Genomic DNA, 22637 nt, shown 5'->3' with positions numbered 1-22637 from the left:
AAGATTAACAGGTGTTCTAGATCTTTAGCCACTGATGATGTAAACCTAGAAAACCTGCAGGATAGGGTGCTCTCCAGGACCAGGGTTGGAGAACAGTATGTCATAGCACTGACCTTTATTGGCAGACCAATTGAAGCATATGTACTGGGAACCACTGCCTAATATGTATTAAATGTAATTCTGCACATAGCAAACGTAAGTCATGGCGAACATTTGTTTTACTTGTTTATTGTAATAATGTTAATGTAAGACATGGTTCCCCACTTTTTCATAAAAAATGGCAGTATTAAAATACACTTTATTTAGATAAAATAATTATTAAGCAGTAATGATTGTGGCAATTAAGCACAGCTTGTTTTTTAAATAATTATAAATACACAATGAAATAAAAAAAAATGTGACAATTGCAGGAATGCAACACATCAACACAGCACAACAGCCTTTTATTCAAAACTTCCTTCTACTGTTTGTAAATAGCACTGCATTTTTTTCAAACATAAAATTATGTTAATTTAATTAAAGAAAACATCAGTATATCAAATGTATAAAAATAAAAATAAATCTCAAATTAAGCTGCAGTTCTCATCTCAAAAATGCTCTTAAGAAATCATTGTAGGATATTTTGCCATTCAAATTCTTGTCATAGAATGCAGTAAGATGGAAAAAGTCTTCTTCTGACAGGTTCACGCTGTACTTTCTTAGTACCTTAAAAAATATAAAGAGAAAGAAAGATGCAGGTTTGTTCATTTTATGAGACTGCAAGACTACTGTAAGCTTATCATTAAATTAATAAGCAATCCAGTTGAAACCATCTCGTTATTTTATTGTGTTGCCAGAAAAAGACCCCCCAGATCAGGAAATTACTCTTAAATCTGAAGCTAATCTATATTTATTTGAAGATGTACACATAAAACAATGTCTCATGAGAAAGTACAAAGCATTATAGCAACACCTCACAAGATGCCTGCTCATAGTCATAATGAAGGGGCTGCATGTGGGAACTTTAAATAGAGTCCCCAGGTTAAAAACATGATATTCTGCACACATTGAACGATTTTGCCGTACCTGCCGGAAGTCATCCAGAGAGATGTAGCCACTCACTCCTTTGTCGAAGGCTTTAAAGTGACGTCTCATTGGTTTCCAACACTGTAGGACCTGCCCTTGGATTGTAATCATGGCTTCCACAAACTGGCTAATTTGATTCCCAGGACTCATCTTAAATAATAATCACAAGAATCTTTGTCATTTACAAGCCAGCAGGAGCAGCAAGGATGTTAGAAAAGTCATACAATACTAATGAGCTGAAGTTTATCCAGGAAGGCCCTCTCTTTTGTAATTGTTTTTACTATGCTTTTTTTTTTAAATATGACAATATCACGGTAGCATTACATTAAAGGTACTGTATCCAACAATGCTTACATGAAAATAAAGGAATATATAACACAATTCTTATTTTGCCTGAAAGTCACGTGTTTCACCAGCTTCAAGGCAGTACATTTGCTTTGACAGTAGTATCACCCTGTTGCCCATGTTAAGACCTCATTACCGCTTTACGGGGCAGGGAAAACTTCATCCTCTGAACCAGGCTGCCATCTTGTGGTTTCAGTGTGAGTACAAAATGATGGAGAAACTCAGGGTAGGAGAACTTGCCATTGCTTTTAATGTTGTACCTCAAAGCCAGCTGTTCAAACTCATCCGGAGTCATCTTTGTCTCAAACTTTTCCATTACAGCTGTTACAATAATAATAACAAAAAAGAAAATTAACACAATTGATCAACTTCAGAGCCAAGAGATGAAATGGAAGAAAGGATGTCAGCCAGTGGCGGCTCGTCTTAAGGCTACGGAGGCTAAGCCTACGTGTAATACAAGGTCTACTGTATTGCTGTTGGCTAATGTAGCCTCAAAATGGGTGTGTCTTCAACCTGCAATCACCCTCTGTCAAGTTTTAATGTATTTGTATTGGCTACACGATGCAAGTTTGCGGCTAGCCTCTACCACTCATAATTAGATTTAATCTTGACATATCTGTTGCCAGGCAGGTTATGGGTCACATGTGGCTACTCGCTTAAGTTTCGATTTACATATAGTATGTTGTAGATTTTTTTTTAATTCATACGCCATTTTCCTTGCTTTCAACTGAGGAAAAAATAAGAATAAAAAATAACAATAAAGGTCATCCAAAGCCTAAATTGGACCTTCTTCAACAGGGAGGACCAAAACAAAATTGTCTTTTTAATTGCTCATGGTACGAAAAAACGAAATGGTTGACTGTGGGTATTCGCTGTTTGGTTTTTCAAACCAGCTCTTCATCTTCCCAGTGGATTTCTGTGGGCTACAGTTTTTAAAAAAAAAATTCCACGGACTGTAAAAATATTTTTTCTACAAATGACGTCACTCAAGATTCATCAATTAAGTAAGTCCACAATGTTTTTGTTATATTCTGTTGCTTGCCTTATGTGCTGCTTATACTATATTACTGTATTACATTTCTTATTAAATTACGAAGTACCTTTTGAAACGTGCAACATTTTATTGCGTATAATATATATATATATATTTTTTTTTATTTTTTTTTTGTTGAGTTTGTTCTTGTATTGCATACTCCGAAACAGCAAAACTGCTAAAATTAGACAAACACAAAATCTTTCTTTTACCTGACATTTATTTGTTTCAGTTGTTTTGTTGTTTAAGAAAACAAGTCCTTAACCAAACATTCCTGAAAAAGTTTTGTGAATAAGGCCATGGGTCTACAAAACTTGTCTTATTGTAAGGTGATTGGGTCATTACTTGACGTATCAAAATATGTTAATTATCTTGAAAGCCAAAATGCTTTTGAAGGAATGTAAGGGTTTCCAATTCTCATTAAGAGACTTCTTTACCTGACCTCCCATAGATTAGCGGAGGTTGCAACCATCTTAGTACCAACCAATTTACTTAAACCAATTATTAATTAACCAGGATGAGAACCCATTTCTATACATCTCATTACCAAGGGGTCCCTGGATTGCTAACATCACTTTTTATTCTATACTACACCTTGGTTAGAGAATCATACCTAAGAAATCAGAGACACTGATTTCACCTCGTCCTTCAGCATCCCTCTCTCTACATTGCTTGTGAATCTTTTTCCAGGACTGGCACACTTGTCTCTTCACTTTCTGCTCAATGGACTCGCAGTTCAACAATGGTGTTGAACGCCCCCCTGCTGTGAATGGACGATTTCCCTGCTCCATGGACTAGAACATAAGAAACAGACAGCTGACTTAGTATGCAGTCATATCATAATGCTACATATTACATAGTGGTTTTTCAAAAATGTAGCATACTGCTGGTTGGAATTTCCATAGAAGCCTTTTTTTCTCACAGAATTTAGGCATGTTGTAAAAATTGGATTGCACCTCTTGCTCTGTTATCTCACACTATAGAACTTTTTAACAAGAATCCTGATGCTTTAACCTGGTCCTGACCTTTGAGCGACTGAGGACAGAAGGAGCTGTTTCTGGGTGCCTACAGAGAAAGGTGGACCTCTCCAGAAGTCCTGCTGAAGCAGGAGGAGATGCTTTTAAGGAACTTCCTGGGCGTCTGTCTGTTACTGCTGGGCTCTGAGGCTTTTCACATGGATCTCCACTGAACCTCTTCAGAAACTTACGGTACTCCAGATTTCCATAATCATTGACTGCCATTCTATTCCAGAGGTTCTTAAACTGAAAATGAAAAAGGGATGTACTATTAGTGAGATTTTCTTTTCCGTTTATTTTTAAATAGCCCAAAACTCAGACCCTTGTTCTTCTGTACAAAATAGTTTCTTACATACCTGCTCATCTGTTAAGCGCATAAAATACTGGTTTGAAATCTTCCTGAAGTCCTCTTTAGAAATGACATTTATTTGCGCATAGTCAATATCTTTGATTTCCTTGGTGATTGTTTCGAGGCGTGAAGAGACCACCTCATGTATACGGGTCAGGATGTCCGTCATAGATAAGGCCTTGGCTGTTAAAGGTTTGCTGGCCTTCTGCACTTTTTTCCAGGCATTCATTTGTACTCTGGAAAAATTTTAATATGTAAGTGCCCTATGAACTGATGATTTCATATTATACTCAAACTGGCAACACTACAAGGCCAAGTAAGACACCACTATTCTACATCATTGGGGTATTTTTGTAAAGTAATACTTTTGTCAGTACTTGTAACATTAAACAAACTGCTAGATAACTTGTGGCTGGTACAGTAATAAAAGACCATTGGGCCAATACTGTTATCACCTCGTGGTTTAGTAAACTATAACTTTGCATGAAATCAATCCAGTCCACTGTGTTGTATTTGTTCAGTTTTATTTTGCTCAGCAGGTAAGTGAACAGTGGGTCTGAGAACCTGAAACAGAAACTGTCCAGCACCCTTCGGAACTCCTCCTGCTTGAGCGCCCCGCTCATCTTCTTATCAATGGCAGCAAAGGCCTGGGATAGAACAGGACAGTCACATTGCAGTTGAGTTACAGCATATGGTAGTTTATAATGCAGTCTAACAAAACATTGATAACATATTCACTGAGTTCATTGTTACTATGGTATATCCTAAACAGCTTCAGTTAAGAAGACAGCAAAACACACTTGAATACATGTACACACAAGCTCACAACCACAATGGAAAAAAGAATGTTGAAAGACTTTCTTGAAAACTATAATGCTGTATTTCAAGTATAAATTTGAGTTACATTTTATTCAATAAGGATATAATGGAGGTCCCTGTACCTATAGATGTTCATCCAATTGATGAAATACAACTTTCTTTGTAGGTCATAGGCCAGCTAAGGTGCTGTTGTCAACATTAAGCAAATTGTGTTTGTTTTTAACAACAGTGGTGCTGGCTTTATGTTTCGTGCCCTGCTTTATCTCATACGCTTTCTTATAGAGAAATACTTCTTTAGGGTTCTTACTTTAGCATACCATTTACTTTATTTAAACATACATGTATATCTCTATTAATTGTATTGTTTTTAGCATTTTTTTTCTTTCATATGATTCTCAGAAATTGTGATTGTGACTAAGAAACAAACCCACCTTTTGCAGATTGTCGAATGAAGCCTTGACTTTTTTCTTGATGTCTTCTAAAGCCTTTTGGTAAATGGGTATCTCGCTTTCCACTTCAGCAATTGGCACTTGTGTGGATCCATACTTGGAAGCCCTGCCATCATCAATCACTCTCAGGAAGTCGAAATAAGCCAGCTTACTATCATGCGTCCTGATGCCAAGCCTGAGGAATAAATTGAAAAAAGGACCTGATTGAGAGGCTGTGTGGTCCAGTGGTTAAAGAAAAGGGCTTGTAACCTGCAGGTCGCCGGTTCAAATCCCACCTCAGCCACAGACTCATTGTGTGACCCTGAGCAAGTCACTTAACCTCCTTGTGCTCTGTCTTTCGGGTGAGATGTAGTTGTAAGTGACTCTGCAGCTGATGCATAGTTCACACACCCTAGTCTCTGTAAGTCGCCTTGGATAAAGGCGTCTGCTAAATAAACAATTAATATTTAATAAAGAGATGATGAACCACTAGACTTCCAAACCTTGTGTGCTCTGTAGTAAGAATTTGTTCATTATTAACCAAGTGAGGTTAAGGAAAAAACCAAAAGTCTGTCAGCCTTTTCTTGACCTACGTGAAATGAATTTTGAAGACCAGTTGCTATAGTAAAGTGCAAGTTTAAAATGTGCTCAACAGAAGATGGAACTAAAGACTGCACTGTCCATGTCTGCACAAAATCTGATCTTGGGGTCTATGATGCATGCAGAAAATACATCCCAATTTTCTGTTTCAATGTAAAAAAAATAATTGGTAGTAATTTCAAAGACTTGAGAATAACATATATTTTACTAAATTTACATAAAATTAATTTGAAGTAAAGATCAATCCATGATATTCTACACTTGCTTATAATAATGAAACAAAGGTTTAATCATTTCCATTTCATATACATTTAATAGTCATAATTAATCATTTTGATTAATATGTAAATACACTTAAGTGCTCTTTGTAAATTCCTTTTTTCCCCCAGTTATTCACCATTATTGAATTTAATATTAAAGGGTAAATCCAGTCCCTAAAGTATAGTATTTCCTCCACCTTTCTGCAGCTCACTGGATTTGTGGTCCTGAATGCCAATAACCTAAAGATGAAAAATAAAATGAAACAGTTGACAGTACCTGTCAAGGAGATGTGTGAACTGCTCTTCATTCAAGTTATAGCTGTGTTCCTGCAGTACCCTGTAGAAATCTTGTACTGTTATATAGCCAACCTTGTTTTTGTCCAACTTGGTAAAGGCTTTACTGAAATCTTGGAAGTTGTCTCTGAATTTATCTCTGCAGAAAAGAAAGACACATTATTAATGACATTAGTGTCTTTAGTAAGGACCACACTCTTAAATATGCTCCAACAAGGTTCTATTTTCCTCTGAAATCTGAAAGCTGGGGCCATTGTCTGTTGGGGCTAGCTCTACCCCTAACTTCTCGAGGAATTCAGAATGAGTGATGTAGCCTTTCCCTTCCGTATCATATCTTAATATAATACAACAAAATCAGTACATACAACATTCTTTGGTTGTGACGGGCATGAGGAATTGATATAGAATATCCCTCAAATTCTTTTTATAGATGATGCCATGACCAGCCTCATCAAATTCACGACAAGCCTGCAGTGAGTTGACAAGCATACAGCATAAAATGGTATTTCAAACTATGGCAGTTGTGAAATGATGAATATTTTCTTTTATAATTATTATCCAAGCAGGGAACTATAACTTTTGCATGATGATCATACTTAAGGTAATGTTACTTTTTTACACACTTTTAATGTAAAGGTGCCAATAGTTTTGTCATGAAAAAATATTAGAATTGCTTAAAGGATAAATAGCGGGGCATCCTGACAACTTTACACTTACAAATTTAAACTCTGTTTCAAAGCTCTTTTCAGAATGGCCGCTCTAGTGCACTGGGGTTTGAGATCTGTCCTCTAAATCACTGCAGGAAGAGCGATTAAATAAAAAATAAAAAAAAGATAACAGGTGCTCTGGTTTTTCTGTTCTGCCGTACCACATCACGGATTGTTATTCCTGTGTTACCTGTTTGACAATGTGGGCAATAATCCTTACAATATCAGCACACCAGAGTGGACATTTTGTGTAAAAAGTTGTCACGATGTTGACAATGAAAAGAAAAATTTAACAGTTGTAGCAACATGGGGGGACGTGTAACTCTATATTTTTCGGAACCCTGCTACTCACTCTTGAAGTGCTTTCGTTTATTTATAAAGATTATTTGTTAATCTATCATAAATTGTGTATGTTGGTCTACTGTCTTTGTCATATTAATTAGTGGTGAATGTTTACTAAATGCTTGTATTTAACATGTTTTTTGCAATTATTTCTCACATTACATCCAAATTCAATCTGAAATTTCGATAGGAGGCTGGGAGAGTATGATAAAAGTTTGGTGAAGATTGGTGCAAAACCAAGTTGGTTCTCATGTTCGGACAGGATCAGCATATAAGGGGCCCCATTTTTTGAACGAAGACCTTAAAAATGCATCAGTACCAGAACTTATCTCACTGGGTTATGCTGTAAAGACATCAATCAGTGCATCATTTAAATACAACCTTATTACAGGATTTTTTTTATTATTATTTGCAAAATGTATCCACCTTCCACGCAAAATACAGCAATACTAAATAAATACATCTTACCTTTGCCATATCGTGCCATCTGGTTTCTACTTTGGTAATTAGGTAGTTATGAGCGTGCTCACAGGCTAGCTCTTCACTTGGAGGCTGGATTGGCTTTGGCCTTTAAACAAAAATAAAACATTAGAAGTACATTTTAAACAGCAAACACAATAGAAGAAAAAAATACAGTATTCACTATGCAAGTATAACAGGTAGTGGTTCCAAGCGAGCATCTTAGCTTCCTGAACAGGTGTTTTTTTCAGGCCCATAATCCATTATCAATTACCTTATGACATACACGTCTCAATAGTATCTGTCTCTGTGATGCATCACAAAATATAACTCTCTTCAATGCATGACTTTCACCATGTACCATACCATGCATTTGTCATGTAGTGCTGGTATAGACTGGGAGACAGATAATGATGTTTAGCATCCTTTTCACATATAGTTGTTGACAAATCCCCAGGGCAACCACACAATTTGAAATTGTCAAAAAACATTTGTCAACAATGCAACAGTGTTTGACTGTTAGTGTGGAACCATCATGCATCACTTAAAGCTGTTATTTACCTTTGTTTTATTTTTTTCTTTATGCAATAGGATTTTTTACTTTAGTATTAGAATTGCAATATTGTTTGAATAACCAGTAACATGGGCTACAACCTGGGCCTTGAATGAATCCATGGATGCGCATCTCCTTGACCTGAAACATGTCAAAGAATTCAGGGTAGTTTAAGGTGGAGGCGGGTCCCAGTCCCAGTATACCCAACATGCACAGGAACTCCTTCTGTTTAATGATTAACATGAAGCTATCAACGAGCTCCCGGAAGTCATGCATGGTGATGATTCCATCTCTGTTTCTGTCAGCCTTGTAGAAAGCACAGTAGAGATCCTATTGAAAGAAAGAAAAAATGAAAAACAAAATTTACTGCTAGCCCCTCTGTGGCCATAAAGAGTTGTATAGATAGGGTTATTATTTCACTTAGTCACCCAAAACTTGCTTTAGTTGCTTAATTTTGCATATATTTTTCATACTGTGCAATTTAGCAACTGTAATTGGTTTGAAGTTTAAATCACATTTCATGAAAGAGACTTCATGTAATCATAACTCAACCATATATGACCTATAAACTAAGGTTGTAAGCGAATTAGCTATGTTTTATTATTACTATATTGCAGGAATTGCACACTATTGACAACACCCAGTAAAACACTGTATTAAAAGGCAAATATATACAGTATTATCTGTAATCCTTGAACACAATTGAATGCTAGTTTTTATGTACTGTATGGTGTTGTAATCAGACACTACTGAAAGCATTAGTCACACACGCTGCGGTACACTTGACAACTATCGCAGCGTGAGCCCAGACTAAGTGGAGCCAAACTCTGCAGGATTTTAACCAATCAGAGAGTTTTGATAATGACTTCTTAATTTCTATAGGTTGCCTGCTACAGGGACTAGGGGTGGAGCTAGGGCTATTTAACCCCGGGAAATGTGAATGAAAAGTTCGTACTGAGCTTGGTGCTTGGAGTCAGACCCAGGGATCTTTTTGATTCCTGTATTGAAGATTGTTATTTTGTGTACCTTTTACTATTTGAATAAAGCAGTTAAAACCAAACAAGACGAAGAGCTTTCCATTAAATGCAAGCTTGCAAAGCAGAGTTCCAGAATCCAGCGTTTCCCAGAAAGTCAGAGATGGAGCGGTGTGGTGAGGATCCAGCATGGAAGCAGAGTGAGCAGCCAGCGATTCCTGAGTCAGAGACGGAACAGGCAGTGACATCACTCATCAGCAGCAGATCCAGCGTGTGAGCAGAGTGAGCAGCCAGCGATTCCCGAGTCAGAGACGAACCGGCGCCGATGCGGTTCTTATCAGCAATACAACACACAATAAAACAATATAACTAAAAACACCACATCCATCAATAAATCACTACAAAAGGTACTAAATACAGTTCTCAATAAAACAAAGTTCACAAACTCATTTAAAAATTCAAATATTCACACTGAATTATTTTATCTTGTAAAAACATGACCAATGTTTTGCCATTTTTTTAACATTTCGATAACTGTGAAAACAAAGGACTCAATTGAAGAGTGGAATAACATATTTTTATGTTTGATTTCAAACCAAAACAAAACATATCTGTAACTGAAGCTTGCGGTCCAAAAACAATACATCACTGTATTTTTTACAAGTAGTTCAATTGGATTACTCAATTGGAAAAGCACTATCAAATATACACTGATGCACAAAAGAAACGCAACACTCAGGTCTAATGGATTTAATCCAATATTTTAAATATAGATATCAAACAAAATCAGAAAAAATGTGAACAAAAATACAGATCAAAGAATCATGATAAGTTATCAGTATGAAACGTGACACACTGTCAAAATGAAAACATTACAAAGTTAGTATCGGGTATGACCTCCCTGAGCATTAACACAATCCTGGCAGCGTTGACACATAGACCTGCTCTGCCTCTGGACAGACTGCTGTGGGATGTTTCGCCACTCTTCCTATGCAGCTGCAGCCAGCTGGCGAAGGTTGGCTGGTCGCAGTTGGCTGGCGATTTGGTCCCACAGATGTTCTATTGGACTCGGGTCAGGAGAAAAAGCTGGCCATGGCAAGACCTCGACATTTCTTTCTTGAAGTCATGCAATTGTAATCCTAGCACTGTGTGGTCTTGTATTGTCGTGCAGGAAAATCGACACTTCCAGACTGGCTTGCAGGAACGGAAAAACTGTTGCCTCAAGGACTTTGTCAATGTATCTCTGAACAGTAAGTCTGCCCTCAATCTCCACCAAAGGCGTTCTTGTGTTAAAGGAGATTTCTTCCCAAATCATCACACTTCAATCATGCCGATAGCAACCAGGCGATCTTCATTCCTCAAGCAGGGCATAGTTGTATCTATCGCTGTTCTTTCTTTAATTAAATTCTTTTTGAATGGCTATTTATACAGATTCTTAATCAACTCATTTTGGCAATTGTAACTCAACTCAAATACCAAACACTGAGCACCTGACGTTTTTATGAAATCACATGACTTGAGCTCAGTATTTTGCTATCCCAAGGAACAATACTACTCAAACAATCAACAAACATACCTGCTCACTTTTTAAAATGTAAATAACATTATGTATGTGTCCAATGAGCTATTGATGTAAAACTTAGACATTTTCATTGTGCATCAGTATATATATTTTTTTAAGTTATCATGGCCTTTCAGAAATGTGTCTTGTATTTTTAAGAATTCCCAAGAACAAATAAAAGAACTGGGTTAAATCACCTTTTAATATACTGGCTAAATGTCAATATCAAGGAATGAACTTCCATCCATGATACCATGGGTTGTTTAAAAAATCTAAAAGTATTATTGCAATTGTTTATGTAAATAAGTGGTTAGTATTGAGATATGAAACGTATACATACACACACACCAGTATATACACATATAGACATTTTAGCTGATGAAGGGCTCCTGTCCGAAACATCCTAAATACTTTTGTATTTATGTTGTACTTTGTGCAACTTTACTATTACTTTAAAAATACGTATATATTTATTTATTCTAGTGTGCATTGCATTTAAATCTATATAAATACATTCAACAAATAAATAAATAAATAAACTGCTACAACTCACTTGTATCATGCTTGTTTGAATGTGTTCGAACTGTTTTATTCCTCTAAAAAATCCCTTTGCCTATAATGCATTATATCCTAATGCATGCCTCTTTGCTACTTCTGCTTGTATTCCTTACCGTAAAGTCTTATTCACAAACTGAATGAGGCACTGTTCAGCTGACATGAAGTGAGCCTTGGTTCCATTAACCTGATGATTGGAGGTGTGCTGTAGCGCTGCTCCAGGGCTGCCGACTCGGTGATCTGAAACAAACCGAACGAGAAGGAAAAGTTACTTCAGTACAGACATTACAATACACAAAGTCAGTCTTGCAAAAGATGCTCAGGTTCCATGCAGTGGATTGCCATTGAGACCTCAAACTTCAAACTCACATTTGAAAAAATGACTTCAAGCTTTATTCAGAATTTCTGATGTCTACAGAGCACAATGGAATAGTACCGCAGACAAGAGGAAGGGGGGCGAGGCCCAAAAAGTTTGAGAACCACTGAATTAGATCACACAGTGGGCTACAGACATGTACACACCACTGTATGCCAAAAATATTTATTGGTAAAAAACAGTGTTTATTTATTCCTCGTGCAGAAATGTATTGATTTATTCCATGTTCAACATAGAATTGTGTGGCTCAGTGCAGTACTTTTCAAAGGTGTATGTCCAAATGTAACTCTTGTTAATGTCGATAAACTGTTGTTCATAGATAAGAGAGAACTCATTTTCTGTAAATGTCTTAATAACCAATACTCCTGGATTAAATGTGTATCATAAAAGAGACAAATTCTTACCTTCAAATTTCATCAAAAAATCAGAGTAAGATATTTCTCCTTGCTTAAATCCTACTTTATCTGTGAGAATCTGGAATCGTTCATCATCCGTGATCAGTCCACAGTCATCCAGTACCTTTGGGTCAAAGTACATAGCGGTACATCTTTTAAAGTGTATTTTCTTATTTCAATGTCATGTCATGTGTCATAGAAACACACAGTTAAGGAGTATCTTACTATGTTTCAAACATCCCAGGTGTGGAGCTTATAGACCTATAATAAAGACTGTGCACTAGATTATGCTAATAAAAGGATATATCTTTGGTTGATTAACATATATGTAGCATTAGTAAGCATTTAACTGATTTATATAGTACATAAAACAGTGGAATGCTTTTATGTAAAGTGCTCTGTGATGCATACATGAAGAGCACAACAGAAATGTAAGTTTGCATTTTTCTGTATTGTATGAAACTGAAAGGCAATTACAACTAAAACAGGCTATATAAATAAATGAGCAATGTCATAAATAATATTTGCAAACTTCACAGAAAGAGGACATAAAGAAAAACTGTTAATAAATCCTTTGAAGATGTGTACTCATTATATAATTCCACATTATAAACAACAAAATGTAAAATGGTCACCTTCTTAAAAAGTTTTTTGGTCATTTTTCCATTAGGTTGATAGCAACACGCCAGGAAACCTCCCCTGATGGTTGCATCCCGCAGGGCCATCTTCTCTTTCAGTTTTAATAAGAGCTCCTCCACTGCCATCTTCTTCGTATGGTGATTTGCTTCCCTGTCAATTTTTTTTAACCTAAGAAATATATAAATATATATCAGGGGGGTTTGTCCTATCAGTACTGTGCTACCCAGGTATACTGGCAACAATAAAATAAGGATCTTGTTTCTCTTACCTGTCAGTAAGATCAGCTTGACTCATTTCTTCTCTTTGGTGACTTCCCTCAGACACCTGTGTACTGACATCTGTCAGCTCTCCTGGTTGCACTAAAATGCCTAAGTTGTCCAGAAACTGCCTATAAAACACTCCACTAGTTAGGGAGTCTTTACAGGACCGGCACAGTCTGTGAAAAAACAAAACATTTTACAGAAAACCATTCCTTATCCTCAATTTTATTAGGAAGTTCATTACTTGATGCACCCTGGGTTATTCCAAGGTCTCAGAGGCACCCTCCTAACAACATACACAGTATCAACAGTACCCGTACCTCTTACACTCATGAGGACTAATAGAGACGCTGTGGAAATTATATTAAATTATATTAAAACGTTGCACATTAAGATTTAATTCCTGCATCATAACTACATTAATAGGCTTTGTGTTTGTACTATGCAGAACAAGACTGGGGAACCTGGTAATTGTGAAGGCTCACTTATTAATAGTTGTCTGAGACATGCAATGATTGTGGTAAACTTAAATGAGGTAAACTCACCAATAATGTATAAAAGGTACACTTAGGAATAAACCACATGGGTTATTTTTTCTACTACTTTTCTAAGAAAAATATACACATTAAATCATATGGTATGATAACTAAGGATCACTGGCTTGGATTTGAAATGAAATTAATCGGTTTCTTTCTTTGTCTTTAACTTAAAAGTGAAGTTGTTGTTATTTTATTATAGTATCATTAAACTACAGTATAGGTATTCCTGCATCTCATCAAAAAAAAAAAAAAAAAAACTAAAACTAATAGTCCATCTGAACTCTGCTTGTACTGAATGCAGTGGTGCCTGTATTAAGACCAGTGATCTCTGCACTAGTGTCCAGCCTCAGGCATTAATAATGTATTATAAAACAACATGGACTGGACAGAAGGACCATTTATCTACAGCACACAGCCATATATTTCAGTCCCCAGGGTTGCTTTTGTGACATGTTTGACTGTATGTTTAAAAACAGTGTGACAGACACATGCAGTACACCCACACACAAAGCTTCACAGGCTGCTTTGTTCAATACAGTACCAACAAAGACAGATGAAAAAGTAGTAACACATAAAGGGGAATAAAAAAAAAAACTCACTTATTAAAATGGTCGTCAGAGACAGGAAAGGCGTATTTGTGCAGGATTCTCCTGAGTGCCTCTTTCTGTAGGATCGTGACACTTTAGATCTTTTATAATCTCTCTCCAGTGGTCAGTGATTTTATTGTACAAGATCGCTTCCACCTGATTTAAATCAAAAATGTAATCTCTAAAGCACTCAAGCACTGTCAATATAACTTCTCGTTTGGTAATATTAACATAGAACACTAAGTAGTGGATCATCTCACAACACGTCTTCTTTATCTTGTTTTTGTATTTTAAAAGTGTAACACCAGGAAGGGGCTCTATTTTAATAACCAATAGTAGTCCCTAGGCCCACAGGTTAACCTCTCTCCTGAAACTCAGCCCTGCTTAGCTTCTGACATCTAACAAGGATCTGATAGCGAGGTGGAAATATTAATTAAACCCCCAATTTAAAATAAAGTGAAACACAAATTATGGAAAATGTGTTTCAATTCTGACTTCAGAAAGGGAACAAGTCACTTCAAGCATGAAAAACTGTTGTACCATCATATGCTTCTCTATAAAACACACATTTTTTTGCTGTTTGGCAAGAAAAAAAAGGCTTGTAATAAACTCTGGTAGAAGTTAATCAAATGTTAATGATGTTGTTTGAAATATGTGCATTTATTTTGTCAGCATTATAATCAGGTATGTATCTAAACTGGGGCAAACTAGGAGAAATGTATGTCTGGAGTATTAATAAAGGAAAATAGCCAGTAGGAACTCAACAATACGATGTCTCTTTTTTTTATCTCAGCTCTGATCAGTAAACCCCAGTGCAATGACACACTACGTTAACTGTCTCTGTTCTTCTTTGCCACTTCAATCTGTTTTCTTTGATATTGCTCTGATGCTTTTTTTCTTTCATTGGATCAAGATAAGGTGTTCTGAAGGCTGTTCAAGTCAAACCCTTAACCCTCATGGCAGTCCAATTGTTACTTTTTTGTGCAGATGAAATAAAAATGGAAGTTCAGAGCTGTCGTCTTTTCCCAAACTGTATTTCACTTATATCATCACTTGCAAATGCAGAAACTAAAGCAGAAAAGGACAGCACTGCTTAGGGCCTGCTTCTTAGCAGCAAACAAGAGTGGGCTAAAGAATAGGTGAAGGTCATGTGACAAAGTCAAATTCCAGCAGCTGATAGACTACAGGTCTCCACCAAGACCCAAATAGCCATGAGTTACCAAAATGCAAGGGCCCATATGCATTTTGAAAAATATGCTTGCTGACCTTAAGGGGTCAAACAAGTCTGGTTCCAGTTGTGATTTCAGGTATTCCACTGTATTTGTGCTGTTCATGACAGAATACATGACTATAAACATGGTACAGTACCGCACAGCATATTTCATACCTTAGACTCTTTTTTTGCTTGAAAAAAAAAAAAAATGCTTACATTTTTTCAGAAAACTCTCTCAGTATCATCTAAAGCTTGTCCTTTGACAAAAATCAGCTGGTTCATATTTTTATGGTGTTTCTTCTGATCTTCTTGAACAGCTTCCCAATTCAGCACTGTAACCAACAAAGTTTTATTTTACATTAAAGAGCTAAAATGTGGAATACATGAATCACTTACAAATACTGCTAATTACAGGTATATTCTAAAAGTACGCCCTGTTTGTTGAGTCCAAAACTGTTCTTCCTTACCTAACTGTGCTTTCTGGGACTCGCCTGTTGTTGATTTCAAGGCCAAGCTTCTGTAGAAATTCTGTGTAGGATAGTGTACCACTGTTGCTCACATCAAAATGAGACCAAAGCCTGTGGAAATAATATTATTTAGTAGCACAAACAGTAGTAATTTGTATACATTTATTTTGTCAGTTTGACCTTTAGAGTGTTTCTAAAAGTACTTATTTTTACTTACTTGCTAAATTCCTTATTAGTCATCTGGAAACAATAGCTCTCGATAACTCTCCTAAATTCATGCTTCTTAATACGTCCATCCCGGTTGTAATCAAAGAGTCGGAAGGCTCTTAATGCATTTGTATTATAATAGCAATATTGAGATGTTACTATTTACTTCAATAATAAAATGTTAGACACACTTTAATATTGTGGACAAACAACATAATTGCCTTATAGTTTATCCTACTAGTATATTTTTTGCTAATGGTTCAATCATATTTAAAGGCTAAACCAGCGATATGTTTAATTAAACAGTAATTGCACATGATGCAGTACTATGCAATATTATTATATGCAGTATTGTTACAATGTAGTAAGAAACTCACTCTGTAGCGTTACAGATAAACCAGGTTAAATGCTAATCTGAGGGTAAGTGGTGGTAAATGTTTCTATGTTATAATGGTTTTGGACACCTAAGTTTGCTGCTTTGTTCTGAAGCTTCTGCTACAGGGGAGATGACAGCTGCTGCCAATAGAAGCTGATTAAATCAGTATGCAACATTCTGCTGAGGCTCCAGGCAATCGATCAGACAGATACTAAATATATCACACACACCCCCTGGGGTAATGTCTTTCGTACATTTTTGCAATGCAAAGATCTTTCGTTTTAATTGCAGTATTATTTGAACAATTCAGAGTTGCCCTACATGAATGGAGTGTAAGCAACCTAAAATTAACCAATTTTGGTTTTGTTTATTTTTGCAAAGCAGTAACAGAAGGGATATATTATTCTGGGAGACAAGGGAAACACTTTATTCACTATGTTCTTACTGCAAAAGGTACAGTTACAGAGAATATTAGGTACAGTATATACTATTACAGTTAATGAACATTGACCCCATACCAATCAATCTATTAAATACCGCTAATCAACACCTTGTGGATTAGCATCTTATAACAAGTGGCCATACACAATTCGATCAAAACTAAACATATGACTTTCAAGATATAGTCTTTAACAGCTCAATGAGATAGTACAGTTAGACAAAGAAATGATGGCACTCCATTTTGATGATGTCTTTCTGAAAATACACTGATGATGTATTAACTTTCTAGATAATTAACTTATTTAAAATGCTAAGGAACAATCAGACCTTAACCTATCCATGGGCTGAAATAGTAAGACCATATCTTGGCTGCTCGGTTTGATCATTATTGCCTCTGAAGAAGAGCTCTTGATTATCTCTTCTCTCATTGAATGCGTTTCTGGTATTTGCTAATGTAGTGTTTCTCTTTTATGATGCCAATTCTCTGTTTACCAGCTGTACAAGCAGGCAGCGCTTCAGGCCTGGCATTCTGCCTACTGGCATGGAGGATAGCTTTTGATACTATTCGGTGTCCATTTCATGTATTAATTAATAATATGTTACAGTTGTGTTTACTATATCATAAAATATTAAACATAGTGTCCTGAGGTAAATACAATTAAGTAAAAGCCATTAAGCTGTCCAAGTTAACTAGACTGTAATTTAATTGGGACCAAATTCAATGAAGCATACTGTAGGTAGAAAATCAAAAGAAATGTTAATGCATTATCCAGGCTTTTCTTGAATGTTCTGTTTAGACTGGACTCTAGACTCTTGGCTTAAGTTAAGTACTTATAGCCTATCCCAGGTCTTGTTATCTCACACATTATTTACGATGCTATCTTGTTATGATACATTTGCTTCTCTCCATGTAGCACAGATAAAGCATATTATAAAATGACAGCTGGGAAAATGATGAGCTCTCTTCCTTCAGTCAAGTGTGTGCCATGCTACACAGGCTAACCTTTGCTGTCAGGTTGAGTTATATTATGTTTATATTAATGCAGCAAATCAACAAATAGTGTGTTGGATTAATATCAGAGAAAATGTATGTTTAAACTTTAATGTAGCAAAAATTGGAATTATGAGTACATTAAAGCATATGTGTGATAGTGTTCTACTCATTTATGATGTGTTTTTAAGGGACTGCGTTTGATATTGATGTTAGAAGGCTAACAGTCAATCTTAGCAGTCTGTCTCATGAGTGAAGATGTGAGACAGAGCATAAGAGCTTATTTTTGGTTTAAATATCAGGATGGTCTTGAAGAAACATGTCGATGTCAGCTAGTCAGCTATTTTCAAAGTGTTTTCCTCTAAGGTTTAATTTGTAAAATACATTTTAGCGTAAAAAGCTTTACAAATAGACCTCATAGTTTTTGAATACTGTGAATGCTAAGCTGTTTTTCTCGCTACATTTACAATAACCAAAGTATTTGCTGCCCTGAGGTGGTCCCCAATTGTGGATAAAACAAGCTTCATGGGAAATGTGTGACAACTGGAATAACATTAATAAGACTGGAGATTATTGTTTTCCTACCATTGTTATTGTAAGGTACAGTGATATAGAGTATAGGGGCATTTTAAGTGGTGGTAATTGCCATGTTGTATAATGTAACAGGTCCAGCCATTCTCTTCTCACACAGACATGTTCTGGACAAAGCAATATTTGTTTTGAATCCAAATCAAATTTCAGATTGGAGCTCAACCCTACATAAATAAAAATGTGTCGGTCTGGATCTTTGGAGTAACTGAAGAGGTACTGTACTCCTAATCTTTCTCACAAAAGGGAACTTTTCTGTCTGTGTGAATGCAAAATGTCTATATCAAAAGAATAGGTTTCCAGAGCAATATCATACTGATTTTTGTTGAAGTCACCTTGACTAATATTTCTGCTTGTTTATACATTTTTTTACGCAGACACACCCTACCTTTTCTTTTGTGCGACGCTGGATTTCAGATAAGGTCGTGGTCTGGTTAGCTTTGCTTGAACTACACCTGGAACAAAAAAAGCAAACATCATTACAGTGTTTATGTACCAAAATCATATTTTCTATAACATGTGCTTCTTTTAAAATTGCAAAACTGAGATCTACATAGAAAATGCAAGAGCATGAACAATTTTATTAGCTATAACCGTTTTTAAAAATGCCATACAACCAAGGGTTGAGAAATATATTAACACTGGCGAAAGGAAGCTGAAAAGTAAGTTGCACAGGGGTACATCTTCACAGTTGGTGTTCTGTTTTGCAGTCGGATCCAATCTGGTTTAAGCTGTACCAGTGTAATATAGAGTAGTGTAGTGCATTTTTACTTGGATATGCAGTTAGGCTGTTAAGATCTTACCTGCTAGTCACAGTTGAAAGTCTGCAAAATATTTTAAGAAACTCCATGTAAGGTTTAGATCCACTACTTTTCATAGGAACCTTTAAAAGGAAATCGTACTATTCTTGTTAGTCAATTGAAATCTACCATTCATTTTTTATTTACTTGTTGAACACAGGTCTAACATGCCTTATTGCCTTAACTCCTGGTGTCATTTGAATAAGGGACTGAAAGGAAACACTTAGGACGTTATTGTTGAGCTACACTGAAGGATAATGTTACTTTTGATGCTGACCACTTTTTTACCTGATACAAGTAAGCCTGTATAATTACTCAAAGCCAAAAAAGTTGTCTGCCTAAACTCAAAACACTGACCTAATATTGTTTGTACAAAGACAAAGTTATCTATGTTTAATAAACACACCAGGCCAGTTCTGTCAGATCTAAATGCATGCTGCAAGAAATCATCTTTTTGTTGCAATTCTTTGAGTTTTAAAATGTTTCTACCACCAACATTAACTACTTGCTTAATAATTAATTGTTGGCATGTTTCTGTTTATGTATCCTTGGCTTTATAGCTTTATACTAACTTTTAACATAAGAAAAAGGAAAATGACATGTTTGGATACCACAAGGCTCAAAGGATCTCACTTCTACAATCATAAAAAATAGCAACCACTGTTCTCATTAAGTCAAGTTTTAGAATTCAGGAGTTTCAAAGTGAACAAAAGCCTTAATATATTCTCTGTTAATGTTTATAACAAACAGAACGAAGCACTTTAGTTATAATCCCTGTAGTTAAACTATTATGAAAGCACACAGAACTCAACTCCATGTGGGCAGATACACATCCTGTCCTTCTCTATACATTTTTTGTGGTAAATGCTTTTACATATGTATTTACAGCCAGCCTGGGTCACAATTACCAAACAAAGGCAAATCTTTATTTAGAAAATTGGTAACCTTTGTACACTATTCACTACTTAATGTTGTTTCTAGGTAGTCAACTGGGCAACCATAAATAATTTTGCCCCTCCACCCCTGAGCCTGACTGACACATGTTGTTGCAGCCTAGATCTGGGGTGTAATGTGTTATTTGACAGTTTCATATTTTGGTAGTCATGGCCTACTGTCATTTCTGAATCCAACTTTGATGCTCCTGTTAAAACCTAAAACCTCCTGCACCAGCGCAATAATGGCTTGTTTCACGGCAACTTTGATTACTTTGTTATATTTCACATACACTTTAATTTTCATTTTTTCATGGATTGTTAGCTCTGTTCTTCAAAGACTCTGCCAGTTGTTGTGGTGTCAGAAATTATAAATTCCCTTTGGGGAGTGATATGCTTGTAAATTCTACAAAGCTGTGATCACCGGCCTTGCTTTCACAGACAGATACAAAACTTAGCTAATGAAGAAACAAGCTTGGAGCAGTCTGGAACAGCAAATATTAGTAAGAAGATGTAATGTAGGCTAGAAAGAACATAAAAGCTTGAAATTCAGTGACATATTGTATTAAGCAAAACTACTGAAAATTATTGATGTCAATTTGACTTTTTGGTGATCTTAGGCACAATAGCTTTTTTTATGCACATATGGTCCAAATGGGTAAAACCAGAAGTGAAAGGGTATCTTTATTCTATTAGATTCTCAGTGAAAGGAACTAATTGAACAGGTAGGCTTGCCCGGTACTGAGTTGCTCGGAAGGATCTGATTGGCGGGGGGGGGTTGTCCAGGGAGGCTGCGCGAAGCTCAAAAAGCGTTTGCGCCACAGCTCGAGGCTACTGCTCGGCCATAGCCATACAGACGGGTGCTGAGCGAAAGTCTGTGTTTGTTTCCATTGAGGAGGAGAGCGTCCGCTCTGCAGGAACTACTACACAAAACCCTTCCACTCCAAGACGGCGCTCATGAATGCATTGCCAAGCCAAGGCAGTGTGAAAAGGCCATTTGAAGAGGCAGGAATCGCCGTGAGAATACCGGGAATCCGGGAGCCCAGAAGTAGGTCAGTTTAGGGGATGTTGATCCCAAACAGTGTATAGAATAGGTTTGTGTAGAGTAGTAGGTTCCTGTAGCGGGACAGTCCTTTTAGTGGGACTAGTGCTCGTCATTTGTGTGGCAAACTTTTATTTTTAGCATTGTTTTGTTTTCTTTTGTTTTCTTTATTAAATGTGACACTAGGGCTACCATTGCTGGTACCCCAATGTCAGCACTTGTGTTGATATTAAATCTGTGCACCTGTCTGTGCACCTGTGCCTGCCTCAGTATTGTTCAATGACGACCCACACACGTAACAACCCCCCCTGTTACAGAGGGAGTTAGCATTTATGTCAGATTTTCCAAAATTGTATAAAGTATCCATTTGTGACACCTGCTGGGAAATCAGTGTAATGAAACAGCTATGACTTTATTTCCCTTCTATAAAATTATTAACAAATGTATACCCCTTTTTATTTATAAAGTGCTTTACCATTTTACCATACTTAACTACACCTATTCACGCTTTATCATAATCCCACTAAGGTTTACTACATTTGCTATGCAAAGGGCAACAATCTGATTTGCAAGAAAGCCTGCTTTTGGAATGTTTTTGCAAACATTTTATCATCCTCATTGTGTAGGAAGTTCATATGAAAAAAAAACAAAAAGATGTATTTTTTGTTGAAGGAAAATCAACTGACTTCGCTGTTGGTACATCTGCAAATCAGTGTCAAGTCGAATTTGTTTAATCTCCCAGCCAGGAGATATAGACCACTGACCTAGGCCTTAAGCTCTGTTCAGTTCATTAGTCCACTTCCAACGTATTTACCCATCTTGGCCAATAGTTCCTCAAACTGCCCCTCTGTAAGTGGGATAAGGAAGCTTTCCACCACACTACGGAACTCCCCTTTAGTGACGGTCAGATTGCACTCTACATCATACACCTGAAACACTCTTCTCAAGTCATCCTGCATTACTGGGGTATTCTTTTCTGAAGAATACACTCAATATCCACCATGGAGAGGCTGGGGTCTGGGGTAGATCTAACCGAGGTACCAGTACCTAAAATAATCTGGAGAGTCTCAAAAGACGCTCTCTTGTTGTCATGGTAATAGAACTCACTCCTTTCTTTCCTGATTGGTGTTAGATGACTCCGCCCAACAGAACCTTTTTCTGATTGGGCAAAAGTTTGTGAATCAAATATGTCATACGTGCACTTTTGTCACAGAAGAAACTGTGGGCAGTAAACAAAGAAACAAAACAAAACAAAAACACTCTGCTCGTATCTATTCCAAAAAAAGAACTGACTATTTCTCTTAGATTTATATTTATAATTAGCTGATAGCTATACACTAAATGAATAGGTTGCCTCGTGACTTTTGTATTAGGTCCACATGTTGTATTAGTATGTATAATACAATTTCCTTTTAAAGTCACAA

At 36.4% G+C, this 22637-nt stretch overlaps 1 pseudogene; it reads right to left on the bottom strand.

Annotated features, from left to right (window-relative positions):
- Positions 1-214: 214 nt before the first annotated feature.
- LOC117420062 (EF-hand calcium-binding domain-containing protein 6-like) overlaps positions 215-22637 on the bottom strand; it is a 23461-nt pseudogene continuing 1038 nt past the window's right edge.

This window comes from Acipenser ruthenus, chromosome 14 (assembly GCF_902713425.1).
Source record: "Acipenser ruthenus chromosome 14, fAciRut3.2 maternal haplotype, whole genome shotgun sequence".
Lineage (NCBI taxonomy): Eukaryota > Metazoa > Chordata > Actinopteri > Acipenseriformes > Acipenseridae > Acipenser > Acipenser ruthenus.
This window is presented reverse-complemented; position numbering and strand designations above follow the sequence as displayed.